The 9033-nt window shown below is 44.2% G+C and overlaps 1 long non-coding RNA gene across 1 annotated transcript in view; it reads left to right on the top strand.

The window, feature by feature from the left end:
- Window positions 1–1754: 1754 nt before the first annotated feature.
- Window positions 1755–9033, top strand: part of LOC146763738 (uncharacterized) — a 65398-nt gene continuing 58119 nt past the window's right edge. Inside the window, exon 1 of the long non-coding RNA XR_014951425.1 lies at window positions 1755–8099. This is a non-coding gene — a long non-coding RNA (uncharacterized LOC146763738). The remainder of the gene's footprint in view (window positions 8100–9033) is intronic.

Genomic DNA, 9033 nt, shown 5'->3' with positions numbered 1-9033 from the left:
GCTGGTGCTGTGGGACTGGGGTGTCTAAAAGCAGATTGTGTGTCTAGTAGGGAGAAGGCATTGGAAGGGGTGTAGTTCTGTGATTACTACAGTGGTGGTATGAACTAGGAACCCTCTTACTAGAGCTTAAAATGTTGGTGTATTTCAGGCATCCTCCTGCATGAGTGCATGTGAACATGGAGCATACCTTGTCTGTATGCAGACTGACACAAACAGTGAGCTCATCATACTGCTTCAGCAATGCACTAGCTCTGCTAGGAGTCAACAGTCATATTTGGCATTCATATTTTTATGTGTGTACATAAAAACAATCTTTCTGCAGCCAGAATATAACTGCATAATATTTTCATGCTTTGCCTTTTGAACAGATTGCTTTTGTATGTAGCAGGTGATGACTAAAGAGATTATTTTACTTAGTTTAAAAATATAGCTGAAATAAACATCAGAAGTAAAATTTGGCATTTCCAGCTCTCTGTCCAGTGATTAACAGAGAATCTGCAATTCTGCCTCAGCCGTTACGTTACTGTTGAACAGAGGACTCATTCTTTACAAACATATGAAGTTGTAAACCAAGTCTGTACAGCAGGAAGCCCATACAGTCTGTCACAAGGCTGGTTTTATTGTGGGGTCACAGAAAAGTAGCCTGTGGCCAGCAGTTGACTTAATGCCAGGAGGCCATGTACCAATTGGGTTTTCAATGTCAAAATGCTACAGGTATCCAGAGGAAATTGCCCTTTAAGTCCTTCAAATGGGTGGTGATAGCTGTTTTACAGGATCACAGAAGCCAGGTTTCTAGCCACAAAATTATGCTATTTTGCATTGCATGAGCAGGTAGCATTTCCTGCTGTTGTTTCAAGCCTAAACATGGATTATATCCTGAAGGAAAGTATCTTAGAGAATAAGGGAGCCCTTTTTACTAAAGATTGTTTCCTCCTCCAAAATCCAGTAGATTTCCCTCTTAAAAAACCCCATGGACTTTGTCTCATTTATAATTCCTACCATCATGGGGTATTTTTCCCTTTGTAGGCTGTGAAATGTTTTGAGCTTCTCAGTTTCTCAGTCCCCAGGAACCTGATGTTGTCATAAATAGGCTGGACATAGTTTTCTTTGTTTTTCTAGGTGGGAGATGGAAAGTGTCTGAAGGGACTGAAGCTCTCCCATTTCAGTGCTCTGCTGCCTTCGTCTGGTTTGCACTGCAGCCACTTTGGATGTCTGCTGCACCTGTGAGAGCCATTTGCTCCCATTGCCAATACTGCAATCAGTGGATAAATGTGTTTCCTCCTGTCAAGGGAATTTTACCGTCTCCTCCCTGCTGTTAGCAACGTGTGAAAATCAGAGAGCACTAAAGAGCATACGAAATTCCAGGCTGCAGAGCTGTGCCTGGCTCTCAGTGTCCAGGGATGGGCACTGCTGGCAGCTGTCCCTGTGCCTGGCTCTCAGTGTCCAGGGATGGGCACTGCTGGCAGCTGTCCCTGTGCCTGGCTCTCAGTGTCCAGGGATGGGCACTGCTGGCAGCTGTCCCTGTGCCTGGCTCTCAGTGTCCAGGGATGGGCACTGCTGGCAGCTGTCCCTGTGCCTGGCTCTCAGTGTCCAGGGATGGGCACTGCTGGCAGCTGTCCCTGTGCCTGGCTCTCAGTGTCCAGGGATGGGCACTGCTGGCAGCTGTCCCTGTGCCTGGCTCTCAGTGTCCAGGGATGGGCACTGCTGGCAGCTGTCCCTGTGCCTGGCTCTCAGTGTCCAGGGATGGGCACTGCTGGCAGCTGTCCCTGTGCCTGGCTCTCAGTGTCCAGGGATGGGCACTGCTGGCAGCTGTCCCTGTGCCTGGCTCTCAGTGTCCAGGGATGGGCACTGCTGGCAGCTGTCCCTGTGCCTGGCTCTCAGTGTCCAGGGATGGGCACTGCTGGCAGCTGTCCCGCTGTGGCCGCAGGGCCAGGCGTGAGCGGCCGCCCCCGAGTCTCTGCCCAGCCTGGTGCAGGGGGCGGTGATCGCTGCGGCGTGGGGAGCGCAGCAGGGCACAGAGCACGGGGAAACTGAGGCACAGGAATAAGGGAAGGACACTTGTCTGAATCGCCAATGATTTCATTCCCAAAGGGGGGCAGAGCAAGTGACAAATCTGAACATGCAAGAACTGCTTTTAAAGGGTACGGGAAACACGGTGAGGGCACAACCTGTGACCAGCAGGGAGGCATTAGGGGAGGGGTGCAGGGTAAGAGCTCCCCAAGAGAAGCCAACACGGGGAGGAAGCAAACCTGACAATCCAATTCTGCTTTGAGGAAGGGATGAAAGACAGGGAACACTCCAGGAGCAAAGGAGTGTGCTGTCTTTGACAGACAGGGGTAAGACAAGGGAACAAGGGAGGCATATAGGGAGACTGACAAGTGGATTGACGTACATTTTGGCAGGGAAAACTGTGGTAAACAACTCAGGACTGAGCCATTAGGGAAGCCAAATGGGCTACACAGAATGAACTATTACAAACTTATAACAAGGAATATAAAAACATACTACAGAAGAACAAACTGTAAAATAACAGACTACCACAGAGAACCTTATCTCCATGTACAACAGTGTGCAGATGGTGTAAGTCTGATATACTGATATACAGTTGCTTTTTTGGGAAGTGGTTCCTATCAAGGTGATAACAAAAGGGGGGGAAATGGTATTTGCTTAGCATTTATTTAGAGAAAAAGACATTATTTGAAAAGTCTTGCTGCAGTATTCCTGTGAAAAAACAGTCCTTGCTACACATCTCCTAAACCTTGATTCCATTTTCTGCTGCTCTCCATACTTAGTTAAAACCTGTTGTTTTGCAGGGAGGAAGGTACATCACTACCCACTTGAGTTTGATCATATCAACACAACACCCATTTTCCTTTATATACTCAGCCGATAGATCCTTAAGGATTTTTTCCTGTGTGGTATACTTAAGTCCTTTTGTGATGAGCTCACTTCGCTTAGTTACTAACTCTTGTGTTCTTTAGAAGTACTCTACAGACAAAAGGACTCTACAAGTCCACAGGCAACAAATCAGAAGACACTACTCTAAGAAAACTGTGTGACAAATGTGAAAAATGCATGTTTTATAATTGGCTTTTCACAAATACTAAATTGAATACTATATGTATTATGTTACATTGATTAGAAGTGCTGTATTATTTTAATAGTATGGTAAATGTAGTTTTGTAGTTAAAAGAGAAACTATGTATGTGGGTTTTTTTTTTTTTAAAGAATGAGATACTAGCTTCAAGATAACAGCCCCAGAACACCTAAATCTTCCAGAGAAGAGCAATTTATGGTTCTCTTATCAGAAGAAGCTAATTTCTTCAGGCCTTGCTCAGACTCAAAGACGCCATGGGAATTAAAAGAGAGAGTGTTTTATTTTATATAGAATGTATGCATAACCATGAAGGATATATGAATATGCAACAGTGTATTGTTTTAAGGGTGATTCCTTTGTTCACAAGGCATGCTTTTCGTGACTTAGTGTCTGAGAGCATATGGACAACTGTAAGTCTTTGCTTTTTATTGTCTTGTAATTGTTCTAACTGTAAATTTTATTACTTTAATTGTATTACTATTTTTATAACCATTTTATTATTATTAAACTTTTAAAATTTTAAAAACCAAGTGATTGGCATTTTTCACAACAAAGAAATTTCTGCTTCCAGCCATAGAGTGTGCTGCCACAAGGATCTCCTCAGTAAAAATGGGTATTGGATTTTCAGTAGAAGATTTGTAATCACTGCTTCAAACAGCACCAAACAGCTCACTATAAGCAGTCTTGCAGCACAGGAACTTCTTGCCCCCTGGTCCATTTGAGACTGGATATGTGAGGTCTGGTTGCTCAGGTCTGGGTCCAGGTGGGTTTTGAGCATGCAGACAAAAAAGCTCTCTGGCCATCTTGTGCATCCACTCTCACAGCAAAAGTGTTTCAGAAAGCTCAAAAGGAATCTCTCATGTTTCAGTTTGTGCACATTGTCTCTCATCCTGGCGCTGTGCACCACTGAGAAAAAAGCCTATCTCCTTCTTCTTCACGCTCATCAGGTATTTGTACATGCAGATAAGATGCTCTTGAGCTTTCTCTTCTCTACACTGAACAGTCCGAGCTCTCTCAGCTTCTCCTCATATGTCAGATTCTTCAGCTCCTTTATTATGCTTGTGGCATTCCTATGGACTTGCTTGAGTTGTGACCTCAGAAGTGCTGAGTAGTGGGAAGGATCCCATTCCTCCACCAGCTGTCATCACTCCTTTCTGTGCAGCCCAAGACACCATTTGTCTTCTCTGTGGAAAGGGCACACTGCTGGCTAAAGTTCCACTTGGTGTCCACCAGGACCTTCATATCCTTTTCTACCAAGCTGCTTTCCAGATTGTCAGCTCCCAGGCTCTACCTGTTCCCTTCTTGGGTTCAGGATTTTAAACTCCTCCTTGCTGAACTTCATGCTGCTCCTGTTGGGCCATTTCTTCAGTCAGACCATGTCACTCTGGATGACAGCATGACCTCCTGGCTGTTACATGTACATCAGCATGGTGTAAAAAGGGAGCATGAATCTGAAGTTATTTTGCTTCAGTATAAATACAGAAAAGAATCTATTCATCTAAACCAAAAGCAAAATATATATCCTTCTTCGTCTGAAATGGAAACAGTGCAAATGGATTACTGATGGTAATCACTGGCTGTGACTACTGGCTGCATCACTAATTCCTGAAATAACTGGGTGAAAAAATGGAATAAATTATTTTTGTTAATCCTTGGTATATCTGGGCACAGATTCTGAGTGCCTTCATTGCATATTGCATGAGTCAACATGTCTGGATGAGGAATCAACATCTTGTCCTTCACAATAACCATTCTTCTTTGCCTAATGTCTTAAGTCCCTCTGCTAGGTTTCCCCTTCACCTGCCCAATGTTTCCAAGGCCAGTATCTTACTTCTAGGTTTCCTATTGCTGTTTCCTCTACCTCTAGGTTTGCTGTCTCTGCTCTTCCTTCCCATTTCTTCCCTCCCAGTAAAGTACAGTACAGACTTCCGCTCCCTGTCCAACCACACATGCATGAGATTGAGGTACATTTCCTCATCTCTGGGCCTGATCCAGGGCCTGACATGGTTCTCTCCACCTTTTCTCCATTTCTAGGAGGTACCAGTTCACACAGAAGCCAACCATGTCCGTGTTGCTGATGTGCACCCACCTGGAGGACTTCCATGTGGCATGAACCTGCTCCTCACTGGCAGAGATGCAGAGGCAGCCACGGTTCCTTGATGGTCACCATCCTGCTGAACACCAGTCAGTCTATCCCACCGTCTCTAGGGGGATGGTAAACAGTGGGAATGGGCAGCACATGTGGTGGGTGTAGCATGGCTTTCAGCTGAGCCTAGGCTGCCTCCAGCCTCTGTGCCCATTGACCCCATTGCAGAAAACCTAGTAAGTTTGGTCAGGGACTACTGGAATTGAGTCCTGGATGCTCCAGAGATGCTTTGAACCAGTGATGGAGCCAAGCTGGAGAATAAAACAAAGGATTGTCTTCTGTGTTGTGTTTTTGCCTGACTCTCCTGGCACCCAGAAAGATGGTGCAAGGAGATGCAATGTGTCCAGCACCTGTGTCCCTGAGAAGTGCGACTCTCTTGACTTAGACAAACAAACATGCTGGTTGTCCTGTGGCCATGGACTCTTGAGCTTCAAAAGGCACTGCAAATTGTAAGCCTTGAAGCACATCCTTCACAGCAGAAATTTGAGCATCTGACACCATCCAGGCATAGGTACACTGGGCACAGGCTGTGGAGGTCAGGCAGTTAGTGAATGTCCCTCCATTATGCTGGACCCTTTGCAAGTCTGTTTCAGCAAACTAAATCCAGTTTAAAGGAAGGGAAAGAGGTAGGTTTGGGAGTTTTGGGGTTGATTTTTCTGTTTGTGTATTTATTTGTTGCTTTAAAGTTGGAAGACCTCAGTTAAGGGTCCAGAGGCTGGCAGAAGGAAGCAACTGCAGCAATCAACACCAGTATAAGCTGCAGTAGGCTCACATCCTCAGACAGCAATGTCTTTAATGGCTTAGCACAGATTTCAGTTGCATGTTGGGTTAAGTGATTTAGATTTTATTACTGGCCATTAAAGCAGCAGCTTAGTCATAAAATGTATTAAGCTGTGGGAATTTGAGTTGCATATTGGATTAGTTTTAGCTTTAAGCTAGCTAAGCAACATTAACCCTGTGTGTATTCTGTTGATATGCAATATATACACTTTCAAACTAAATATATTTACTTTCATATTAATAATTAGTTTGTATTCTTTAGCAGGATATATTTTAAATAAATTTAAATAAACATGTGATTGCTATATCATAGGTTTTTGCTTGTAAATATATATAAAAAAGAAAATGTGGTCTTGATTAATTTCTTCCCTTTTATTTTATATTAAAGATGTGACACTTTTATGTTAGTAAATGAAAAAATTGTAGATTTCCCTGCTTACCTGAGTGCTGTCTGGGTGTGTTTGTATTCCTACTTGCTAAAAAGACATTTTGTTCAAATGCAGTATTCTTTCAACTCAGTACCAGATATTAAAGAAATATAAACAAACCAGGTTTTAGCTTTGAATTTTTCCACCAGGTGATGCATCCTATTCCTGAGAAGCTTAATTTTTTATCTGGCAGCTACAGGGTTGGATTCCTCATTGTCTTCATTTGTTCCACTGTGAAAGACAGGGGAAAAGTATAAAATGCTGCCATTTTAAAATCTAGTACCTTCCACCCTTTTTATTCTGGTTTGACTGACATAATGGTGCTTATGGCAGTGGATGTGCACTCCTTGTGTCTTGTTTGAATAGCTGTAGTGGTATTTGCAGCAATGTTACTTGGAATTAGTCTTTTTTGGCTATTACTGCTTTTTCCTAACTGATATCTTATCAAGACTTGCCTTTCTGGGTTGTCTTCTTTTGCAAATGTGTCCTCTAGATTTACATCACCCTGTGTGTGTACCTTAGACTTGCTCTCCCAGGCAATGTTCCCTGCTCAGGAAAGAACACAAAATTTTGTGTCTGTCCTGACAAAGTAATGCATATTAAGTAACATATGCTGATGAAGTCAAAGCCTCTGGACATTGCCACAGGAGATGAATATTTTTTTCTTGGAAACACATCTGTCAAAATCCTACACATTTACCATGACATTGAAGTAATCCCTGAGACAAAAGGCAGTGAGAAAACTGTGGTATTTGCTGTGTACCCGTGGAGGTGGCAGCACCCTGCAAGAGCAGGGACCAGGCTCAGGACCTTGAGGCTTCCTTGGTGTCTCAGTAAATGCTGTGAAGACCCAGAGTCCTGCTGTGCATGATCACAACCTATGAACTTCCTCCTAATCTCTCATATCAGAACCATAATCTGAGCCAATGCAGACTGAAGGTGAGTGCTTTTAACCCATGCCATGTACTAAGCTGTTTTTTCTTCTAGGTTGTTTTTAATATTATTTTAATTCTGCACATTTAGTCATGATCACCCATGAAAGGGATTTTGAATTAACTTTTGGACTTAGATGTACTTTGCAGATAGCACTGTTCTCTTCCCTATTTCTTGCATTGTTTCTCTGGTGGCTGAACAATTTTTATAATGTAAGCTTTTTGGAAAGCCTGCTGTAGTATCACTGCATGCTGTTGTTTTACTCATTAGCAGCCCTTTCCCCACTCAGCCAAGGACACAGCTCTGATGCTGTGTAGGTGCTTTTGCCCCACTTTTGGGAAGTGGAGCCTGTGGGACATGTGGTGACATGGTCACTGTGGTTGTGGGGCAAGGGAGTTGCTGAGCAGGTGCTAGTTTATTTTGGGCAGCCCAGAGCAAACAGCCATTCCTCAGGTGTCCTCCTTCTGTGTTAACTAACTACATATAAACCTTGAGCAATCTAAAAACAAGAACTCATGGGCTACAGTAATCAGTAATTGGCTGTAATCAGTGCCAATTATACTGGGCCAGAGGGAGGTCTGAGGACACCTTCAGCTGATTTTAAGTTACTCATCCTTCCCAATTTCCTTTGCTAGGAGATGGCTGTCCCAGAGTGTGGTTCCTTCTGCTGCCAACAGACAGCTTTGACTCGGCACCAGGATCAGGCCTCTGTTGGGTAAGTAACTCTTTCACTTAGAGGGAGTGCAGCTGTCTGGACCACTTCTGACCGAGCCAGGATGGATGGAACAACGTTATATACAGTTAGTTGCAAGCTTCCTACTGTGGCAGTCAGAAGGCTTCTGTGGCCAGAAGCTGGGAGAACAAGTTTTAAGGCAAATTCAGAGAAAGATAAGAAGGGCAGATGGAAACATGAAGGCCATTTCTAACTCCTTAAAATATGTATTCCTCTTCCCTTTCCTGGGGCTGGGATTAAATAATTTGGAAGGGTATTCTTATGAGTCCTCATTCAACCCTGCTGGAACAGGGCTGCTGTGCTTCCTGCAAAGGGAAGCAGAGTTAAGTGGCTCCTTGCATCATCCCTCTCCATCAGCAAGGCCACTGAGAACAGCATAACCAGTTTTCCCTCATGGCACTACAAAGGTCAAGACTCTACTGTGGTCCATGAAGTGGATTTTGCTACTGTGCTCTCATGCTGGAGGAGGGAATACAAAGAGGCAGAAGTGGCAGAGTTGGTACAATCACCATGTGCAGCTGGTGCTAGCGGTGCAAGAGGTGCTGCCAGCCCTGTTGTGACCTTGGGAACCAGTGTCAAGGTTGTATAATGAGGTTTTTGTTTCTCCAAGGAACTGATGCTGCTGAAGTCTCTTTGCTACCCAAGAGGTGCCAATTCAGTACCAGGTCCCCACAGCCTGTGCAGTGCCAGCACTCTGAGATGCATCACAGGGGTCCTGAATGTCCCTGCAGGATCCAAGCATTGCCTCAGGATATATGGGGCAGCCTGCAAGAGGTGTGGGCAACACTTGTGACATGAGTTGTTGACAAAAAATTTTGCTGAATCTGGAGTTCAGACAGAGCCAACTGTCTTATATTCACACAGAGGGCAGGACCCTGGGGGTAAAGGCTGGGAGCAACTAGTATCCTTTCATCAG

The sequence above is a fragment of the Lonchura striata genome, chromosome Z (genome assembly GCF_050655825.1).
Source record: "Lonchura striata isolate lonStrDom1 chromosome Z, ASM5065582v1, whole genome shotgun sequence".
NCBI classification, from domain to species: domain Eukaryota; kingdom Metazoa; phylum Chordata; class Aves; order Passeriformes; family Estrildidae; genus Lonchura; species Lonchura striata.
Note: the sequence above shows the minus strand (reverse complement) of the source record. Positions and strands in the feature narration are given on the sequence as shown.